Here is a 24299-nt window from a genome sequence, read left to right on the forward strand (position 1 = left end):
TGACCCTTACTGTATCTAGATTGAGCCTTTGCATTTCCCTTTTCAGATTTTCTAGTTTCCCTACCACGTTCAAGCTTCTGACATTCCACGCCCCGACTCGTAGAACGTTATCCTTTCGTTGATTATTCAATCTTTTTCTCATGGTAACCTCCCACTTGGCAGTCCCCTCCCGGAGATCCGAATGGGAGACTATTCCGGAATCTTTTGCCAATGGAGAGATCATCATGACACTTCTTCAATTACAGGCCACATGTCCTGTGGATATACGTTACGTGTCTTTAATGCAGTGGTTTCCATTGCCTTCTGCATCCCCATGTCGTTGATCATTGCTGATTCTTCCGCCTTTAGGGGCAATTTCCCACCCCTAGGACAAGAGAGTGCCCTGAACCTCTATCCGCTCCTCCGCCCTCTTTGACAAGGCCGTTGGCAGAATGAGGCTGACTTCTTATGCCGGAAGTCTTCGGCCGCCAGTTCGTAGTAATAGACGGCAAATCATCGAGTAAAACTGAAGTGATATCAGGTGTTCCCCAGGGAAGCGTCCTGGGACCTCTGCTGTTCCTGATCTATGTAAATGACCTGGGTGACAATCTGAGCAGTTCTCTTAGGTTGTTCGCAGATGAGGCTGTAATTTACCGTCTAGTAAGGTCATCCGAAGACCAGTATCAGTTGCAAAGCGATTTAGAAAAGATTGCTGTGTGGTGTGGTAGGTGGCAGTTGACGCTAAATAACGAAAAGTGTGAGGTGATCCACATGAGTTCCAAAAGAAATCCGCTGGAATTCGATTACTCGATAAATAGTACAATTCTCAAGGCTGTCAATTCAACTAAGTACCTGGGTGTTAAAATTACGAACAACTTCAGTTGGAAAGACCACATAGATCATATCGTGGGGAAGGCGAGCCAAAGGTTGCGTTTCATTGGCAGGACACTTAGAAGATGCAACAAGTCCACTAAAGAGACAGCTTACACTATACTCGTTCGTCCTCTGTTGGAATATTGTTGCGTGGTGTGGGATCCTTACCAGGTGGGATTGACGGAGGACATGGAAACGGTGCAAAAAAGGGCAGCTAGTTTTGTATTATCGCGTAATAGGGGAGAGAGTGTGGCAGATATGCTACGCGAATTGGGATGGAAGTCATTAAAGCAAAGACGTTTTTCGTTGCGGCGAGATCTATTTACGAAATTTCAGTCACCATCTTTCTCTTCCGAATACGAAAATATTTTGTTGAGCCCAACCTTCATAGGTAGGAATGATCATCAAAATAAAATAAGAGAAATCAGAGCTCGAACAGAAAGGTTTAGGTGTTCGTTTTTCCCGCGCGCTGTTCGGGAGTGGAATGGTAGAGAGATAGTATAATTGTGGTTCGATGAACCCTCTGCCAAGCACTTAAATGTGAATTGCAGAATAGTCATGTAGATGTAGATGGAGATGTAGAAAGGTTCGGACGCGCCGGAGCGACCCGTCCGCGGATATAACAACCAATATCTCAAGAATGAAAAGAGACATCATTCCGGCTTCGACTTAACACATAAGTTCGATATATTGGTTACATTTCATACGCAATAACATATAGCCTTACATGATCTATACGGAAAGTCTACACAATGTGATTTTACCTCTGCAAATTCTTAAGAATTTCGTGCTGCCGTGTACTCAATTTTGTGCAGCACAGTAAGTATGACAAATAACGAAAATAAATTCAGACCTTCTATCTTTTAAAAACATCAAGCTATAAGACAAGGAAGAATCAAATTTTTTCACCGAATAGTTTTCTTAAAATCGGATGTTTTAATAGCTGCCGTCGCGTCCGCTCCACTGCTTTGCCAAGAAGACACGTGGCTGTCGCTCTGCGGCGCGCGTGCTGCAGCGACACGATTCAAACACGTTTGAATTCAAACGTCGCCAGTTGCAGCGGGAGACAGGCAGCGACACAGATGTCGCTCACGTAGGACACTTCCATAACTACACCAGTGGTTGCGTTTGGTCGCCTGAAGCCGCCGCGCGCTGTCAGTCGCTTCTGTCTCTTAGGCCGTCTCCTACGTAAGTGACAGAAGCGACCGACAGCGCGCGACAGCCGGATTCGCGACATTCCTGCTACAACTCGCTTCATGCGAGGGTGTCCTGTGTGCGAGCGACAGACTGCCGCAAGCTCCAATCAACTATTTCCAAATCAGGGCGCCCACAAATTGTACAATTATGTTGTTGCTCGAAAGTACAGCAACAAAATTAATTGTAATTAGGAAATTAAGACGTCAAAGGAGCGCTGTACGTGAAATCTATAAAACGAGGAGTTTCCATGGCGAATTCCATCAATTATATCGTGAGTTACGACGATTACCAAACAAATTTTTTGAATATACGAGAATGAACACACATACCTCCGATACCTTCGATTATCTTATCAGTGGTTTAAAGATGTATATTTCACTGGCAACCACCAACTTTCAGCGGCCAATAAGCATGGAAGAAAGGCTGATAATTGCACTAATATAAGTTACTACCACATACTAGTATGTACTTTCAAAATGTAACATGAACTGTGTAGCATTGGATTTTTGTTTTACGTTTTTTTACTAATTTACTTCTTTCAAATCAGTGCTAGCGGATATTATGTTGCGTAAATTACGTCGACAATAAAGAGTGTTCTACGAATTGATGGCTAAATGGTTACATATTTGATAAACTCATACTGCAAAGTACCAAAATATTCTTTGTTAGTGTGACTGTCATAAAAGTTTATTTATGCTTTGCCTGTGGACGCTAGCTTACAATTTTCAGTTGAGAGTATAGGATGTGTTATACAAGTTTATAGGCACACAGATTAAGACAGATGAACATCTCTGTCCTGACTGCATTTACCATGTTACTTTACAATTTATATATACTGAGGAACAGAGATTTATTTTTTACAGGCTCATACGAGATTACTACACATTTTCTATCACACCATAAAAGTTAAATCACTTAAAAAATTCGATCTTTTTCTCCCTTGACTGATTTGATACCTTAATAAAAAAAAAACTTTTACTTGCTTAATCTGGAAATGTCGCTGTCAGTTTCAAATTTTGCTGTCTTATGTAATAATTTTCCGTTCCTCTTATGAAGTCTGTGTAGTCATGAGCCTACATTTTTATGTAGGAGTAATTTATCATTACTCTCATTGCACAAATATTCTAATTTTTATGTAAATGCACCCCACTGCTCTTTCTTGAGTTTTAAATATTTGTAAGCATGTATCTTGTACACTTCATCATATATGAACTGACTAGGACAGATGTGGGAATACAAGTCCATAGTACATTGTCCTGAGAACTTTATCATCCACAATGTATACTGTTTTGTACATGAAACTCTGCGTCTTTCCCTTACATGAAATAAAGAAAGGCAACCATTCCCCTACAGATGACTGAGTTGTGGGGCATAGACTGTTTTCCCTTGTATGTGTCTATACTCCACCCATCAGCCATCTATAGATAAGTGGTTCCCTTTTTTTTATTTTATGTATTATTCCATCCAGGAATTTCCGTTGTGTGTTTATCTTTTTACATAGTACGTATGTCCTCCCCCGAGTCAAATGCTTGTCTATAACAGTTCATAAAAAAATTGTGTTTTTTAGCCGGCCGGGGTGGCCGTGCGGTTCTAGGCGCTACAGTCTGGAACCGAGCGACCGCTACGGTCGCAGGTTCGAATCCTGCCGCGGGCATCTATGTGTGTGGTGTCCTTAGGTTAGTTAGGTTTAATTAGTTCTAAGTTCTAGGCGACTGATGACCTCAGAAGTTAAGTCGCATAGTGCTCAGAGCCATTTGAACCATTTTTTTGTGTTTTTTATTTCTTTAAATGTGTTCATTGAATTTAATATATTCATTCCACTTTTTCAGTTTTGAGCACTACATACATACATTGATTTATAAAATAATAGTTTTGTACTAGATACTAGGTTACAGATTCAATAGTTAGTAGTGCTTCCTCTTACTTTGCATAGTCAAATCGTCTGCTGCAGTTACAAAATGTCTGTCAAAGGTACTTGCTATGTCTACAAGATCAACATCACTTTTGCTATCTTTCAGTGAGCAGATGTCCTCTGCCCTTTTTGTTACTTTCTCACTTTTCATTGGTAAAGGAATGTAAGTCTTTTTGAGTAATTATCTCCTTTGTCTACTGCCATGTTAATGAATAATGTTTTTGTTCCTCTGCTGAAGCTGCAGTCATCTGTCTGTTATTTTGTACAAAAAATAATATGCGTCAGTGTTTCTTCGCTTAGAGAGGTCTTAATACATTTTCAATTTATTTGTTGTAGGTGTACCTCACCAGTCACCCATCTTTTTCTCTTTATGATACTAGTTTATTACCCTTCTGCTGACAGGAAATAAGGGTCTGTAGAGAAAGCTATTATTATAGAATACCTGTTCCAATTTAAGACATACTACTTTTACAAAGCAAAAACTGTATACAAACAAAGATTTATTCTTCCTTCAGGTAATATGCAACGGGAGTGTCATTTCACCAGCTCTCCTATTCCTTCAGGGTTGGCAAAACAACAGTGGAAAATATTGCGAAAGAAGTGTAGAGGACAAGGGGCTATTTTTAGGAAATATGGTGCGAAATTGTGATTTAGTGTGTTTCAGTGAGCGATGCGCAAACCTCACGGTAGTCGGCGGACGAAGGCTGGCCGGCGCATTGTGCAGGCGACACAGTTTTGCAACGAGCGTCGGTATGTGTGTACGTGGAAGGCAGCCATCAACAGCCAGAACGTAGCATTAGCATAATTACGCAGGCGCGGGCCGCGTGTGGCGCGGTTGCGTTAGCCAACTCATCGAGGACATTCTAATAAACATGGCGCCGCGTAACCGGCGGATTCAGCAGCGATCTGCACTATTTAAGATTTTAAGGGCATCACAGGTGGCTGTCGGCATCAGTTCGACCTACTGGGCGTTATGTCGCTGTTACGTCGTCGTCATCAGTGACGCCGTCCCTGAGGACCGACCGGTGGCGGGCGTTCCCGCTGCTGCATCGGTGACTCCCGGCGTCATCATGAGCCACAGCGTCTGCAGGAGGCGAGCTAGGCCAGGCCTCGTGCTGCTAACCTCCTACCGCCTGCGCAGCCGCTGACCGAGCGCGGCGTCGCGTTCCCCTGGGCTGTGCGCATCAGCAGGTCTCCACCACGACGCGAGCGGTGGGGCTGAGCTACCGGAAAATGTATTGGAAGAACCAACAATAAAGAGGTATTGCTCAAAACAGCCACCTTCTTCCACAAAGCCACACCCTACAACCCCGACCACGTCACCCGCTCCGGTCATTCTATTACAGAAGTCTCAAGAGCTCTGTGGTTATATTTACAACCATTACATATGCAACAAGCAACAGAAGAGTATTTTGCCAATACTGCAAAGAACTTTCTGGAAAAATGGCTGTTTCCACATTGCATTGGCAGTATAAATGGCAAACACATTCGAATTCGCAGCCCCTCTAATTCAGGAAGTCAATATTTCAATTATAAAAATTACTCTGCAATAGTTCTGCTGTCAGTAACGGATGCCACATATAGATGTGCTGTAATTGATGTTGGTGCATACGGAAGAGACAGTGATGCTGGAGTATTCAATAATTCAGTATTCTGTAGGAAAATTGAATCAAATGTAATAATTTTGCCTGGGGAATCATTCCTGCCAAATTAGAACATGAAAGTGCCACATGTGTTTCTTGGAGATGAAGTGTTCCCACTGTCATACTTAATGATACCATACCCAGGAAGAAATTTAACTGCTGAAAAGGCAGTCTTTAATGAGAGGCTTTCATGAGCAAGGAGAGTTGTTGAATTGGAATTCTCTCCTCAAAATGGAGAATCTTCTTGAAACCAATAGAAACGGATGTGGACAATGCAGTAGCCATTGTGAAAGCAACAACTGTTCTGCATAATATTATTATTGACAAATAAGGTGTCGACTCCACATTTAACACAGTCACTGAGTCAAGAGTGGGAACAAATATTCCTAGCTCAGTGAGGTTAAATTCTTCACGTCGAGAATCAACAAATATCAGAAATGCACTTCGTAATTATTTTAATAGTGTACAAAATGGAAATCTGGAATAAACTTCGTTTAAAAACATACTAGAATGTTTTCATTACAAACTAGTGAATAAATATATATCTTCACAAACATATTTACCAATGAAGAAAACTGTTAGCACTTTTAATTCATGAGAATGTTCATGTTCATCTTTGTATTATTTTCCACAGTGTCATTCTGTATGACAATTGAATGAGACTGTGAAAGAGTTACTGACAATTTAGTTCCAAATCCAACAACATTCAGTTATTTTGCTGTGAAACCTACAGTCAGTCATTTATCTGACCATGATATTCAAATGTTATCAATGAAATTTACTAGCCAGTTAGGCACTGATCATACCAAAACGAACACCGAGCGAGGTGGCACAGTGGTTAGCACACTGGACTCGCATTCGGGAGGACGATGGTTCAATCCTGTCTCCGGCCATCCAGATTTAGGTTTTCCGTGATTTCCCTAAATCGCTTCAGGCAAATGACGGGATGGTTCCTTTGAAAGGACACGGCCGATTTCCCTTCCAATCCTTCCCTAACCCGAGCTTGCGCTCCGTCTCTAATGACCTCGTTGTCAACGGGACGTTAAACACTAACCACCACCACCACCATACCAAAACTTTTATATCACAGTACCATTAACAATGACTATCACCATAGAGAGAAGTTATAGAAAGAATGTGGGGGAGAAATTTATAAAGCATGTTAATGGTAACTTTAACTCTTTATTAAATGTATTCCAGTAACAATTCCAATCTCGTTTTTTAATAATAAAACAAGGGCAAAACTTAAAAAAAAAATAAACACTGGATAACTCCTGGCACTAAAGTATCTTGTGGGGAGAGGAAAGCTGTGTGTAATCTAGTGGCTATAAACACAGAACCCAGAAATAAGAAGTGGAATAAAGATCCTTGTGCAGACAGTGTATGCACCAACAACAGTGTATATCTTGAGTTGCTCCACGTTCCTGAACGTTCTCCTCCCTGATGTAATCTATGGTACATGATGGTTGACAGAAAAACACCATCTCTTTGTCTCACTACAGACCAACAAAACTACTGCATTTCAAACAGTATCCAAAATGTGTCATATTCCCTGCTCCTGGTATATAAAACTGCCATCCTCTAGTAGAAATATTTGGCCTCAGTACAAAAACATTCACTATTCTTGACATGTACAAACAGTTATCCCAATATACCCGTGTACAAAGTCCCACAACCTTTTTGCCACACCCCTACATGGTCTACCTGCAGTTCAACTTACGGTATTTCAGACATGTGGCATTTTCCCCACATTTATTGCTAAAAACTGCAATCTACATGTTTAATATCTTGCCTCAGTCCAATACATTCTCCAGTCTTGAAATATACACACACTTATCCCAATATACTCACGTACAAATTCCCACAACCTTTTTGGCGCATCACTACTTGGTCTTCCTGCAGATCGGTTTACTTAACAGATTTAATCTATCCACAATGTATTGTACTACTTGAACCTAAGTTATATAAATCATGTCCTGTGTCTCGTTGTTTCGATAGCACATGACAACAAAATTCTGATAATGCTTTCTAATAGGAGCTTGTACAAATCTATGAAAATGCAAACAAACGGACCATCATGGTAAGTGCTTTTAAATTGTTGTGATTAATTTATAACAACTACATGCCACTAATAAAAACTATAATGGGAGTTACAATCGACAGCCTTGACTCACTGAAACCAGAATGGCAGGATACAATATACGGTTACCAACAAAAAAAGACACTTGTTTGTATTATGTTTTATTTGAAATTTTGCTTCTCAGTACATCAATTATCTGCCCCATTGCTTCTAATTTTTGTAGTGGTTCAATTTGCTTAAAATAAGGTACCAATGACAACAAAAACTTTCTGTCCTCACATTCGGCTTGTGACTCCAAAATTTTGATCTTTTTCGCTTCAATTTCCAGCAGTTCTCTCTCAAAACTAGCAGATTGTCTTCTCTTTGCTGACCGTGTCAGTGGCGGTGGAGGTGGTGATGTGGCAGCAAGAGAGTTATGATCTCCTATGCTGGGCAGGAACTCCTCAGTCACAACACAATCAACATTGCCATCGAAGACTATACTTTCACCAAGATCAGTGTCTGGCACTTCAGTGTCACTGTCACCATTTGATGACAGTGATTGTAGACATTCAAGTGCCACATTTGTTCCAGTCTCTCTTGGTGTCATTATGTCCTTCAGAAACATTAACGCCTGGAAGTAACACCACTTGCTACTCCATGCATTAGCTGCATCACCTGATGATGATATTGGTTTCTTCTTCAGTTCTCTCCGGAAACAGTCTCTCAGGGATTTCCATCTGTTTTTGGCATAGTCTTCTGAAACCAGATAAGCAAATATGTAATAAAAGTTATCTTTGGGACTGTGGATTTATATTTTCCATTTTATTATGTGACCCATTAATTATGCTAAGATTGAAGTAGGAATATGTAAAACAACTGCAGTATACCTGGAAATATTAGCCAAAATGAAAGGAAAATGTCCTCAGTTTTTCACTTGAGCAAAAATAGAGAATAAGATGAAAGTGAAACTTGTTAGTCTACAGATTATATACCACTTAATTTTTAAGTACCATTATAAAGTAGTGAGCTAATTATTTGGCTTCTTAATTATATGAAGCGTGTTTTTCAGGTAAGTACTGTTTTGAAATTAAAAAAAGACATGCTAAGATATCTCAATAATTTATTTTTACATGAAAGCCTGTACCTTAATCTACTTTTCTACATAATTTCCGTCAATATTGAGGTACCAGTTTTTGAACACCCTCCTCATAGAAGTCTGCCGCCTGACTTGTTAACCACTGCATCACCACTGTTTTGACTTCATCATCATCTTGAAGACGCTGACCTCCCAGGTGTTTCTTCAAGTGCAGGAATAGATGGTAGTCACTGGGTGCTAGATCGGGGCAGTACATAGGATGATCTAGAGTTTCCCATCGAAAAGATGTGATGAGATCTTTAGTCTGATTCGCCACATGCGGTAGGGCATTGTCTTACAGCAAAACGATGCCCTTGCTCAACTTGCCACGTCTTTTGTTCTAAATTGAACGGCGCAGATTGTGCAATGTCTTACAGTAAGCTGCTGCATTGATTGTCTCCTTATGAGGCAGAAATTCCACAAGCAATACTCCTTTTCTGCCCCAAAAAATTGTGCACATGATTTTCGGGGCAGAAATTGTTTGCTTAAGCTTCACTTTTCTCGGCGAATCTGAATGCTGCCATTCCATGGACTGTTGCTTTGATCCTAGTGTGTCGTAGGCCACCCATGTTTCATTGCCCATAACAATTTGGCTTAAGAAATCATCACCGTCGTTGTAGTACCGCTCAAGGAAAGTCAACGCACTGTCTAAATGTCAACATTTTCGGTACCCAGCGCGCACATAATTTTCGGTAATTCAAGTGCTCGGTCACAATGCCATACAAAACACTACGAGAAACATTAGGAAAGTCATCCTGCAAGGAGGAAATCGTAAAGAGTCTGTTTTCTCTCACCTTATTGTCCACTTCCGTCACCAAACTTTCATTAACGGCCGAAGGATGCCCACTCCGTTGTTCATCATGCACATTTGTGTGGCCATCTTTAAATGCTCTCACCCAATTTCTTACCATTCCATCAATCATAATGTTTTCTTCGTAAACTGCACAGATCTCACGATGAATATCGATCGCTTTTAGGGCTTTAGCACTAAGAAATCTTATAACAGCCCGTACTTCACAGTCGGCGGGACTCACGATTATCGGAGACATCTTAAACACTCCGTACAAAAGTAAACAAGGAAGAATCAGACTGTAATGGCGTCAGTGCGTAGACAACAGATGTAGGTACCCAGTGCGCATGCGCAGAACGCCGACCGCAGCGCTGCGGCCGCGGTGTGGCAAAACGGAACTTACATAAAAAAAAACACGCCTCGTACTAAGTAGCATAATTACAGTTTTCTTCACGTTGTCGAAAAAATAAAATATTTCATTACATGCACATTAATGAGACTGCCTACAACAATTAACGAACGGCAAACTATACCAGAATGTTCAGGAATATTTAAGAACAAGACAACTTTCTATTCCAGTCCTTACATTGTTTTTAGATAATAAAGAAAAAGAAAAGCAAACGTAGGGCAGGTGCCACGAAAAAAAGGAAAATCTTTTGAGTCAAGGATTTGTAAAGATGAAGAAAATCTGATATTGAGCGCAATGTCTACGTTTGCACAGCTCATATTCAGCATACATATCGTTATAAAAGTCAAAACTGAAGTGTATATTCAGAAAAGCTTTATTTTAATGATAAGTAAATCCCTTAAGTCTATTTTTGGGTGTATTGTGTAAATAAAATATAGAAAATTTAAGTGGTGCAAGTACGTAATTGCTACCTTCATCACAGACGCTAATGTCTTACATTACTATGTATCGTAATGTAAAATGGGTCTTAAACAGTAATTCTAATCAAATATTTAAAAATTCTCATACATATTTAATAACTTTTTGACAGTTGTAAAACGGAATCAGAAAAGAAAAGAAATAACTCCAATGATATGAACTTGTAACTGATATACGATCATAAACAATAAAACCAAGTTTTTTTGGATATCGTAATAACATAAATATGAGTATTAACACATACAAAAGAAAAAAAAACAATACTTACTTGTTGAGCCCACTGCATTGGCCACAGCCGCCCATTCTTGATCACATACGAATCTATTGTGGTAGTTTTTCTGTCTTATATCCCATAAACAGCGCCTCTTACTAACTTCTGCTATTAAAATTTCGGCGAAATCCGTCGACATGTTGTCTGCTGCCTCACAAAACCCTGTACAGTTTGGACTATGGCTGCCGCTGTCGCACGCGCTACAAGCGACAAGATTCAAACACGTTTGCTTTCAAACGTCACCAGTTGCAGCGGGAGGCAGGCAGCGAGACAGATGTCGCTCACGTAGGACAATTACGTAACAACACCTGCGGTTGTTTTTTGTCGCCTGAAGCTGTCGCGCGCTGTCGGTCACTTCTGTCGCTTACGTAGGACATAACACGGCAAGCGGGGATAAACGAAATTTCCTACTTACACGGCAACCTGCTGCAGCTAAAATTCATGTGGTGTTCTTCGGCATACCTCAGACGTTTCGGAAATGCTTCTTGCGTTTAGGTGTACTGGTACTATGAAAGTGCAAAACTGTAAAATGATAACTCATGGTGTCATAATATATGACCATGTTTCTGTGACCTTGACAGATATTTTATGAATAAATTGGTCTCTCAATATTATTGCTGTCAGGGAAAGTTATAGTAGAATGAATACCTCGATATGCTAAGTAAAATCTTTCTTGTGGGTGCTTCGAAACCCGACTCGCCAAATAAGTATACACTTTTTGTCCTAAGCCTTCCGTAACGTTACTGTGCTACTAACGCATGTGCCCTTCAACTATAGATAAATTTTCATTAACGAGACAGAATACCGTGAGAAACACGTCCATGTTAAAAAATTTAGATTCGTACCTGTTTCATTGATTCATCATTTGTAGACGTAGCAGAATATTTCTATCCTTATGAATTTAAAGTGAGAGATGTCTCAATTCGCGCAATTATTTGGTTAAGGCTGCGCATGTAAGAGGACGCTGGAGTTCACATTCCGAACATCTCTCAGTAAGCGGACCCCACACCATGAGCTTTTCACTCATTGAATTTTCATTGATAAGGAGGGGTGCGAAAGGATGCGAACTTTCCCTCAACGATCCATCCGTAATTCAGCATACGTAAAGTTCATAATTGTGGCGTCCAGTACGAATAAGTGCTTTTCGTTCTGGAGCAGTAGAGGCTCCGTGGTAAGCATTCCGCCTGTGAATGCGATGTCGGCGTTCTGGGTACACATTAGGCAGCTTTTTCATTACGCACTTATGTGGCTTAGTAAATTATATCTATATTGTGTTTGATATTAATAAATGTGTGTTATATGTGCCCTGAAGACTCTTTCAAGGACACTTTTTATGTAGAAATGTGTTTTCATGGACCATTCACATTATGATTCTTAGTATCTCTGTTGTTTTTTCTCGGTAGCAGTGATGATCTGCTCAGAACACCTGAGATTTTCAATTGGCCGTGGGGAGTGAAGTAACAACACAACCTCATCCAGCGGCTGAAAACTATATTTTGCTTACTCGTCCAACAGTTGTCACCCTGACTATGTGTATCATCATATGAAAGGGTTGAGTGGAGAGTTCAATTTTTAGATATTGTACTCCGTCGGAAAGTGGTTAATGGACACAAAACTTTTGTATTTGTGAATATCAACTACACGGATAGCACATTTTGTGACGCACAAGAGTGCTGGGAGACGGGCTCGATCCTAAGACCTCGTTTTACGCATCAGCATGTTTACAATTGCACCACCATCACCAAATATAATCTGAGCATATTATGTGTTTCGAACAGCACTGATAATTTTTGAATGTGATTTTCTAGAGGTTGGGCATAAATGCCACTTTATGCTTCTGTCTATTTTTAATCTAGGGCGTGAACTTGATTTATGTTTAAAAATGGATCGAATGAGTGAGGAAACTTACTATCCTTCTCCTATAAGAAGAAAAGCATGACCAATTTTCCATCTTCTGCCACAACATAATATTTTTGGAGAAGTGACAGACGCTATCCGGAAACCACACACCCTTTCATCACAGACAGGAGCCAGCAGTTTTGATTTCTTGGTACTGAGTCTCACAGTAGAATAATAGTGTCCAACTGCATCTGTGTTCATAGCAGAATTAGTGTTGGCTTCTATATTCAAGAGACTATCGTACAAAACATTTAGCCCTCCCATATTTCTTCCTTTTTAAGGTTTCGCACCTCAGTCGGTAAAAATGGATCCCTTATCGGATCATTCTGTTGTCCATCTGCCCCCCCCCCCCCCCCCCGCCTAGCCTGTCTGTCTGCCTGTACGATTCATAAGAGCCGCGCGATCTCAGGCGCCTTGTCACGGTTCGCACGGCTCCCCCCGTCGGAGGTTCGGGTCCTCCTTCGGGCATGGGTGTCTGTGTTGTCCTTAGCGTAAGTTAGGTTAAGTAGCGCGTAAGCTTAGGGACCGATGACCTCAGCAGTTTGGTCACGTAGGACCTTACCACAAATTTCCAAACTTTTACTGGTTTATAAGACTACTTTTCTTCAGAAACGGGTAAAGTTAACATTTTGAAATTTTTTTGACATACTGAGATCTACGGTCCCTTGGCGGTCTGTGAGATTTAAGCTTCAAAGTCAACGCAGTCAAAATATAGGGCCATTCATGTCACATATTTCGATACTCGCAAACTCGATCAAGACCTATCTGATACTGCCCAGTGGCCTAGAAGCATGAAATTTGATGAGAAGTAAGGTTTTACAGTATAAGTAGAGGAAAAAGTCGGAAAACAAATTTGTAACTATATTACATAAAAATATTTTTTGCCATTTATTGTCAGTCTCTCTATCTTTTCGTCTGTTAAAGCTGCATTTCCTTAGGAACGGATAGAAGCATCATATTAAAATTTATGTCAGATACTAAGGTCTATGGCCCCTTGGTGAGGTAAATAATTTAAACTTTAAGGCAATGCAGTCCACAGATACGGCCAAATATGCCGCATACACTGATAACCTCAAACTCACCTTTCAAAACCTATAGACCATCTCTCTCACAATATGTCGGTCCTAATACTGAATTCACAGCCGATATCCGTCGCTCAGCGGCGATTAACGGTAGGCGTTTGCTACAGGCCATCAGAGCTAGCCTTGCAGATCACCGGCTACGAGCCCTCGACGTTCTCCAACGCGCCCAATATGTGAACATCTATCATACCTCTCGTACACCACATGTGGCTCAGGTACTACCGATCTCAACTCTCCAGGTCCGACGTCTGTTGATGGCATTGGGCTCATTCGTCAGCTCAGGGATGTTATTCAAAGTGCAGTATGACTCCCTTGCACTTCCACGGGACCATGGTGGAGTGGGACTGATACATGTGCCGACAGAGTCACGGCACTGTACGTCAGCTCCCAACTCAAACTCTGGCATCGTTGCCCACAGAGCCTCAATGGACACTTATTCCAAGATTTTGCGCTGTACTCTTTGTCCAAACCCAATTTTGGTATCGACCATCCCATTCTCATTTTATCATATCCGGCGATTTCTCCTGAACTCCGGTTATGTCTACCGGTCTTTACCACTTACACGTTTGTTTGAGACGAAAATAGTTTACCAAATGTTACAATAGTGCTGCCCGCCCAACACCTTCGAAATTAAGCATCCCCAGTATGTGTGGCGACACATATGGAAAGCAGTCCAGTCCCGGTTTCTCGAATCCAACGTCCAATCAGAGTGGTATATCACACTGAATGGCAAACAAGCTAACCGACATCGACTGCATCGCATCCATCTAGCCGACTCGCTCTCCTGCACCCGCTGTGGAGTGGACGACACAGACGACCATCGGTTCCACTGTGCTCTTGACGTTTCTTACCCGCCAACGCCCGCTCAGATCGATATCCACACACTTTTATTCCCGGAGGGGACCTTTTATGCAGCCAACCAAAACTCACTCTGTCGATCTGGCCATAAATCAGTGCTAGGATATTGGAATTAACTCAACGGACGACACAGCGTCCTAACACGCAACCCACACTATCAGCAATACCTCTCCAATTTCAGAAGGAGCACCTTTAATAAATCGCCTCCCAGCTGGAACGTCCAAGCCATGAGAAGCTGAAAACTGATCTGAACATATCCGAACCGAACAGAACCGATAACGGAATCTACGCCCACTCGACGAGAAGATACGCTTGGACATGCTGGCCGAAGCAGGACCCGCTCCTCAAGGCGCTCGCACACAAAACAAAATAAATAAATAAAACGAAAAAAACTAATTATGTTTAATTTTCATGTCTCCCCTGTGGTTTCCTTTCTTTTATCCTTTCTCGTCCCTTCATAGCTCTAGGTTAGTCGTACTGGGAGTAGGATTAGATAGGGGCCAAAGACTGAAGTGGTGGTATGTTTTTTTTTTTTTTTGTTTTTTTTTCTACTTAGGGTAAAAGTGGTGGTGGCAATTTCCTTCCTTATTTTTGAATTCCTTTTATACTCCCCAGGGGCATTAAAGACATGGTGGTCTAGCAGTAAAGGGGATGCTTGGAATTCGACAGGTCGCTAGAACGATTCCTTGTCGACCCACGGAATTTTTTAGTCTCCGTTTTAACCTAGCCTCCACCTCTCAACGATGTAAAGAGTTGCCAGAAGCAACATGTGGTTCGTATACTATAGATTCCCTTTCCCCAGCTGGGTAATTAGACTTACTAGAGTACCGTAGGAACACCCAAGTCGCCGAAGTGGCGTCCAACAGAGAGATTGCCAACAAGCCACTGAGCCACACGAAATTATTATACACTATTACCAACATATATAGTTGTGTACGAAACCGCCAGAGGACAAATCTTACTCACACTTGTCCAGCTTTTCTCCTTATTTTGAAACAGTACGACTACTACTACTAAGAACGGACACAAATATTCGAATCTCAGGCTCGAATTTTTACTTATTACAAGTTACTCAATATCTTCGGTCTCGCTGTACACAGTATGAAATTAAGGCCTGCTCCTTGGAAATTATGTCCGAGTTCAGTGTAAGGCAATCGATGTGTTTCTGTTACATTTCTGGGTACAAATAGTCTGACGGTTGGCTTTGTCTCGTGTTCGACACTCACCAGCGACAATAATTTTTGCTCGCACCAAACGACCTCCTTCTCTTCTGTCAGTGCCAAGCGAAGAACCCTGGCACAGCCGTTACTCGGAATTGTTGTCAGACTCCACTGCCGACAGGAGTGAAATCGGTTTAGATTAGATCATGTCAAAGGCGAATGTCGCAGCCGTTTCAAATTCTTAATGTTCCCTACAGTCAAAATGTAGCTTTGTGTCATTGTCGAAAAATACGAAATAAAAACATCATATGTGTAGATACAATGGTTTCGAGAAATTCGTTTGGTGCATCACAATTCTGTTTCCCATATTTTTTTCCTTACTATCCAGATTGTTTCAGGACTTTGGAACAAGACTGTGAATTCCAGTAATAATTTAATCACATTGTTTGCGAAACTCATTGTTACTAAAATTTTATATGCATTTGTCTTTGTGACGAGAAAAAAATAATGAGAAATATACGAAGATGCAAGAAAATGAGAAAAAGACAGTACTCGAGCCATCGCTTGCTGATCAGTGGTTTGAGATTTAATAAATAAGCTTATCTTTTAGCAAAGATCTGTTCCTTGATTTGAAATTATCTTATGTGTTAGTATTAGGTCCCAGTAGGTTTTAGGACGCCTACCATTAATGATTTTAATAAAATACAGACTTTGGATCAATTAACAGCAACTGTGAAGGTTCCCAATCGATTGCCTACATTATTGGTTTTGGGTAAGTTTGCCATTCTTATCAGAGAAATTACAAAATTAGTTTCTCTATTACGTGTGTACTAAGGACACGCTATTAATAAAATTAATAACCACTGTAACCTGCACCTCGACGTTTTACTTTTCTTTGGGTACGGTTAGAACTCTTGTTTCTAGATCGACGCAAGACGGTCGGTAAATTTACTACATTCATAACGTCTCTACTGAGGGAAGTGTCATTAGAATTAATATTTATTAAATATTAATATTTTCATTGTAACATCAACCGAAAGTGTTACAATCAGTGGAGACGAAAATTAGAACCGAATCTTTACTCTCGAGAAAACTACCAGCGATCCGCCACACCAAACAGTTATCGCCATTCTAGAACTTGACCAAACTGGTGGGCGGAAACCGAACATCGTGGTGCATCGTGGCGCCTACACAGAGGGTGTAGAGCAGGATCCATTTTGTCTGCCCCGCCAACGAATAAGTATGTTAGCGGGGGCTCAGAAAGTGTCGTGCCCAGTGAAGCACTCACTGAACGTCTGTCGACTCAATCTCTTTGTTAGGAAGTACATCTACATCATACTCCGCAAGCCACCTAATGGTATGTGGCAGAGGGTACTTTCGGTACCACTCTCTGATCCCTCCAACCCTGTTCCACTCGCTAATGGTCCGTGGGAAGAACGATTGTCGGCAAGCCTCTGCATTGGCTCTAATTTCTCGCATTTTCTTCTCGTGCTCGATACGCGAGATGTATGTGGGGGGAAGTAATATGTTGCCTGACTCCTCCTGAAAAGTGCTGTCCCGAAATTTCAATTGTAAATCTCTCCGTGATGCACAACCTCTGCCAGTGGAGTTTGTATAGCATCTCCATAACGCTCTCTCGCCAGCTAAACTATCCCGTGACGAAAAGCCCCGCTCTTCGTTGGATCTTCTCTATCTCCTCTATCAGTACTACCTGATAGAGATCCCAGATAGATGAACAATACTCAAGAATCGGGCGAACAAGCGCCTTATAAGCCACTTCTTTCGAGGATGAGTTACATTTTCTTAAGATTCCCCCGATGAATCTGAGTATGGTGTCTGTTTTTCCCACTATCTGTTTTATATGGTCATTCCACTTATGGTCGCTCTGGATAATTACGCCTAGATATTTTACGGCAGACGCTGTCTCCAGCTGTTTGTCATCAATAGTGTAGCTGTACAGTAGTGGATTTCTTTTCCTATGTATGCGCAATATGTTACATTTATTTACGTTCAAGGTCACCTGCAAGAGTCTGCACCATTCATCAATTCTCTCCATGTCGTTCTACAAATTCTTACTATCTTCTGGCGTTGCTACTTTGGTATAAATAACTGCATCATCTGCGAATAGCCTTAAAGAGCATCCGAGGCTTTCTACTAGATCATTTATATATATTGTGAACAGCAACGGTCCTATCACACTTCCCTGTGGTACTCCGGATATTACCTTTACATTGGTAGATTTAGTTCTGTTAAGAGCGACGTGTTGAGTTCGATCTGCAAGAAAGTCTTGAATCCAATCGCAGGTCTGCTTCGGTACTCCGTAAGCATGAATTTTTTTCATTAAACGGCAATGCAGGTCGGTGTCAAATGCCTTACTGAAATCAAGGAACACGGCATCAACCCGAGCGCCGTTGTCCACTGCGCTGTCGATTTCATGGAGGAACAGAGCGAACTGAGTTTCGCAGGATCTCTGTTTGCGGAATCCATGTTGATTTTTATAGAGAAGCTATTCGTTTTCCAAGAACGTCATAATTCTTGAACATAAAACATGTTCTATAATTCTACAACAGACTGACGTCAACGATATAGGGCTATAATTGTGTGGATCTGTCTTACGGCCTTTCTTAAAAACGGGAACGACCTGCGATTTTCCAGTCATTGGGTACCTTTCGTTGCTCAAGCGATCTACGATAAATTACTGCTAGAAGGGGAGAAAGTTCTTTCGCATACTCATTATAGAATCTTATAGGTATCTCATCTGGTCCTGAAGCATTTCCACTACTAAGCGTTTGTATCTGCTTTTCAATTCCGGGATCGGTTATCTCTCAGTATCTGCCATTTAGACGTTCGCACGGCGATTGAAAGGAGGGACAGTGTTACGATCATCCGCGGTGAAACAGCTTCGGAAGACCGAATTCAATATTTCGGCCTTCTCTCTTTTATCTTCCGTTTCGCTGCCGGTGTGGTCGCTGAGAGAATGAACAGATGATTTTGACCCACTTACTGATTTTAAATACTACCAAAATCTCTTAGGGTTTTTACTCAGGTCGCTTGACAAGGTCTTACTTTCAAAATCATTGAACGCTTCTCTCATTGCTCTCCTTACGCTCATTTTCGCTTCATTTAGCTTTTGTTTGTCAGCTAGGTTTTTACTGCTCTTGAATCTGAGATGAAGTGCTCTTTGTTTACGTATCGCTCTTCTAACACGGCTATTAAACCATGGTGGATCTTTCCCATCCCTTAAAACCTTACTCGGAACATACTTGTCTAGGGCATATTGAACGATGTCTTTGAATTTTTCCATTTATTTTCCACATTTTCCTCCCCATCACCGAAAATTTGATGCTGACAGCTGAGATATTCTGAAATTCGTATCCTGCCACCCATACTGAGCAAATATATCTTCCTGCCTTTCTTAACATTCCTTGTAGGACCCGTCGTCATAGATGGTGTCACAGCCTTATGATCACTGATACCTTCCTCTACGTTAACTGATTCGATAAGTTAAGGTCTGTTCGTTGCCAGGAGGTCTAAGACGTTACCCTTACGAGTTGGTTCTCTATCTGCTCAAGGTAATTTTCGGACAGGACATCCAGAACAACGCCACACGATTGCCTGTCTCTGGCACCAGTTTTGATGGCATAACACTCCCAATCTATACCTGTCAAGTTGAAGTCACCCCCTATCACAACGGCATGATCAGGTAAATAACTAATGATATTCTGCAGGCTCTGTCTAAAGCGCTCTACAACTGCAGATACTGACTGACCCAGGTGGTCTATAAAAGCATCCGATCACCAGTTTTGACTGTTCTTTGATACTCAAGTCCACCCAGGTTAGTTCACACTAGGAATCCGTTACAACCTCACTAGATTTTAGCGATTTTTTTACTGCAATAAACACGCCGCCGCCATTGGCGACTAACCTACCTTTACGATAAGCATTCCATGCTGAACTTAGGATTCCGTTGCCACTGACGTCTGGCTTCAACCAGCTTTCTGTTCCCAATACTTTCTGTGCATTATAACCTTCAATAAGCGATACTAATTCTGGGACCTTTCCTTGGATGCTCCTGCAGTTTACTACAATCATATTAATCTTTTATATCTCTGATCTGCCAGGACCCAGATTCCCTGAGGTCGCTGCGGATGATTTAACAGACAAATCGTGTTTGCACCCAAAGGAGGGGTCCTCTAACCTAAAAAATCCCTATGTGCACGCCACACGTACTCCTCTACCCTAGTAGCCGCTTCCTGCGTGTAGTGCACGCCTGACCTATTAAGAGGAACCCTACAATTCTGCAACCGATAGCGGAGGTCGAGAAATTCGCACCCGATACCGTCGCAGAGCCGTCTGAGCCTCTGGTTTAGACTTTCCACTCTGTTCCAAGCCAGAGGACCGCGATCAACCCTCGGTACGATGCTACAAATAGACACCTTAGCCTGCTCTCCGCGTGCGTTGCTAGTCGCCTTCACCAAATCACCCAGCCGCCGAAAGGAGCCGAGGATGGCCTCAGGATCCAAGCGGCAGGCGTCATTCGTGCCGACATGTGCCACTACATGCAGCCGGTTGCACCAGTGCGCTCGATAGCCGCCAGCAGGGCCTGCTCCACATCACGGATGAGACCTCCCGGCAAACATACAGAATGCACAGTGGAATTCTTTCCCGCCTTGCCTGCTATTTCCCCAAGGAGCTCCATCACCTGCGTAACATTGGAGCTCCCAATGACTAGCATACCCACCCTCTGTACTTGTCCGGACTGGGCAGGAAAATCAACTGCTGGCCCAACAGGAAAGGCATCCCATGCTGGCTCAGAGTTATCATCAACACTGGAACGCACCTCGTACCTGTTGCTAAGACGCAGGAAGCCAGCCGCACGGCCTGCTCCATCTTTCGCTTTGCCCAGTGGCACGCGAACCCATCACTGTCTGCCATCCACTCTGGAGTGAGATCGGACCGGTCAGATGTTGCGTATCGGAAGTCGCAGGGATGTCCGGGCCACCAAGGGATTCCAGTGGCACCAAAAGTGTCGCAGGTCTCGTCACTGGCGCCCCGACGTCACCGCAACTTCGAGCATTAGCTAGAAGCTTGTCGACGGTAGCCAACGCAGCTTCCAGCTGTTTACAGACAGCAGCCAATTCTCCTTACGTCCGCTCACAGCAAGCACAGTCCCTAGCCATATCGTATTGTGTATAAAATAGATATATGGTCTCAAATGGCGCTACTGAGTTTGAAAATATACCAAAGGGAATAAAGTAACATTAAAAGTTGGTGCGCGGATTTCTCACTGAACTCTGCGACCGCAAGGTATTAAACAGAAATAAATTTCTCTACGCGGAAAATTTATACTAGGAAGCCGCCCTATACAAGGATATTCACAAGACTTACGTAAAAACAAAAACTACGATTAATTTTCTAACCATTAGTCTACACAGTAAAATACACACGTATAGTTTACTTCTTTGCAGAAGCACGTCAACAAAAAACAATCAAAAGCTAAATTACGAGGTGCATTCAAGTTCTAAGGCCTCTGATTTTTTTCTCCGGACTGGAAAAAGATAGAAAGATGCGCATTGTTTTAAAATGAGGCCGCATTCATTGTCAATATGTCCCAGAGATGGCAGCACCGTACGGCAGATGGAATTTTACCGCCAGCGGCGAGAATGACAACTGTTTTAAATACTTAAAATGGCGACGTTTTCCTTACTTGAACAGCGTGCAATCATTCGTTTTCTGAATTTGCGTGGTGTGAAACCAATTGAAATTCATCGACAGTTGAAGGAGACATGTGGTGATGGAGTTATGAATGTGTCGAAAGTGCATTCGTGGGTGTGACAGTTTAATGAAGGCAGAACATCGTGTGACAAAAAACCGAAACTACCTCAGGCTCACACAAGCCGGTCTGACGACATGATCGAGAAAGTGGAGAGAATTGTTTTGGGGGATCGCCGAATGACTGTTGAACAGATCGCCTCCAGAGTTGGCATTTCTGTGGGTTCTGCGCACACAATCCTTCATGACGACCTGAAAATGCGAAAAGTGTCATCCAGGTGGGTGCTACGAATGCTGACGGACGACCACATGGCTGCCCGTGTGGCATGTTGCCAAGCAATGTTGACGCGCAACGACAGCATGAATGGGACTTTCTTTTCGTCGGTTGTGACAATGGATGAGACGTGGATGCCATTTTTCAATCCAGAAACAAAGCACCAGTCAGCTCAATGGAAGCGCACAGATTCACCGCCACCAAAAAACTTTCGGGTAACCGCCAGTGCTGAAAAAATGATGGTGTCCATGTTCTGGGACAGCGAGGGCGTAATCCTTACCCATTGCGTTCCAAAGGGCACTACGGTAACAGGTGTATCCTACGAAAATGTTTTGAAGAACAAATTCCTTCCTGCACTGCAACAAAAACGTCCGGGAAGGGCTGCGCGTGTGCTGTTTCTCCAAGACAACGCACCCACACATCGAGCTAACGTTACGCAACAGTTTCTGTGTGATAACAACTTTGAAGTGATTCCTCATGCTCCCTACTCACCTGACCTGGCTCCTAGTGTCTTTTGGCTTTTTCCAACAACGAAAGACACTCTCCGTGGCCGCACATTCACCAGCCATGCTGCTATTGCCTCAGCGATTTTCCAGTGGTCAAAACAGACTCCTAAAGAAGCCTTCGCCGCTGCCATGGAATCATGGCGTCAGCGTTGTGAAAAATGTGTACGTCTGCAGGGCGATTACGTCGAGAAGTAACGCCAGTTTCATCGATTTCGGGTGAGTAGTTAATTAGAAAAAAAATCGGAGGCCTTAGAACTTGAATGCACCTCGTACGTACAGCTTATCACACAAGTGCTGCTGCTGCTCTACTGCGCGTCCTCTCGGCTCGGCGGCTGCCGCTAATGTTATAATTAGGGACTGGATTATATGAATCATAAAAACCTTCAAACATGCATGAAATATGCTAAGAAAATGCACTGTAATATTTTATTCAGAAAACAGCACACGGTCATGAATCTTTTGAAAAGCGTTAACTTGTAGTACTATTTGACCAAAGCATCATTTACAAATCATTTTACATTTTTCTACAATTGTAAACATAAGCGACCAATTCTATTCTATCGCTTGAGCCTTGTCACGCAGTGACGCAGGGTCAGCCATCGTTATCGGATTTGGCATGTTAAGGGTTAAGGGATGGCCGGATGCCCTTCCTGCCGCCACCCCATACCCCCCGGGGGCGGAATTAGTGTACTCTAACTGTCTGCGTCGAGCGTAATCCATGGAATAGTGCGAAAGTGTTCAGATGTCTGCGAGGCGTGTAACTGAGGTGGAACATGGGGACCAGCACGGTATTCACCTAGCGGGATGTGGAAAACCGCCTAAAAATCACATCGAGGCTGGCCGGCACACCGTCCCTCGTCGTTAATCCGCCAGGCGGATTCGATCTTTTTTTTTTTTTAGTCTAATGAAGCGCTGCAGGAGCAGGACGACGGGTAGGGCAGGGGTCGACACCCGAAGCCTGGCCATCCCGCCGCCACGCCCAAGCAACGTGTTCGGGTTTGAGGATTGAAGGATCAGGAAGAGGATGTAGTGGGTTTGTCGATGTTGTTTTATTTATTTATTTCTTTAATTTTTATAACATTTTTTTTGTATTATAGATTTATTTTTGTTTCATTACAAAGAAAGATCCTACAACTGCCGTAGCCGAGCGTCCGAGTCGTCTTCTCGTCTGTTGGGAGGGTTTCCCCCCTATTCCGTTCGTAGAGGATCAATATGCTCCAGGATTCTTCTTCATTTTCAGCGTCTCATACCCGGAACGCCCCAGTGAGCAGGAGGATCCGCAAATAATGAACCTAAATAATTTGTGAAACGAGTTCTGTACTTCGGGTGGCGGCTGAAAGCTGCATGTGTCGTCATCAATAGGGACCAAAAGTCGAGTGTGCCTTTGGGAGCATCGCAAAATATGTAGTAAACGGCCATGCCTTTTAGCCAGTTAACGGCGTTCGTTCTGGTTGATGGAAAGTATACGCCGTCGGGGCGCAATACGTCATCAGGGGAGATAGACTCCGGCAATCGCCGCAAGAGTAACGCCAGCATGCGCTGCGTCAGTGGCCAGCACTCGCTGGTCGCGGCACACGTCAGACGGTGTGCATCCGAGTCAGCGGCTGAGCATGTCGGACACAAGGGGTCGTCCGTCAGATGTATGGAATGTAGGCTCTGACGAGTAGCGAACTTCCCATTCACAACCACGTACCACAATGAACGCACCGTCGTAGGTAGAAAAGGCGTGTCTACCGCTCGCCACACCGTGTTCCAGGCAACTTCAGGACGTCTGTGGGTGACCGTATTTGCAGGTTGCCGCTGTTGATAGAGGCGATAATAGTCTTTTGTGCTGGGCTTCCGTGTCGTCGGAAGTCAATCAAGAACTCTCTGATGTGGGTGAGTGCCGATGAAATGTGTCCTACAGAAACCGGGGGATGTAGAGAGTGTGGTGCCACTTCCGCTATCAGGGTGCCCGTCAGAGTGGCGTGGGCAGAGGTCCACTCGCGACGCATAGTGCT

The sequence above is a fragment of the Schistocerca piceifrons genome, chromosome X, assembly GCF_021461385.2.
Source record: "Schistocerca piceifrons isolate TAMUIC-IGC-003096 chromosome X, iqSchPice1.1, whole genome shotgun sequence".
Classification (NCBI taxonomy): domain Eukaryota; kingdom Metazoa; phylum Arthropoda; class Insecta; order Orthoptera; family Acrididae; genus Schistocerca; species Schistocerca piceifrons.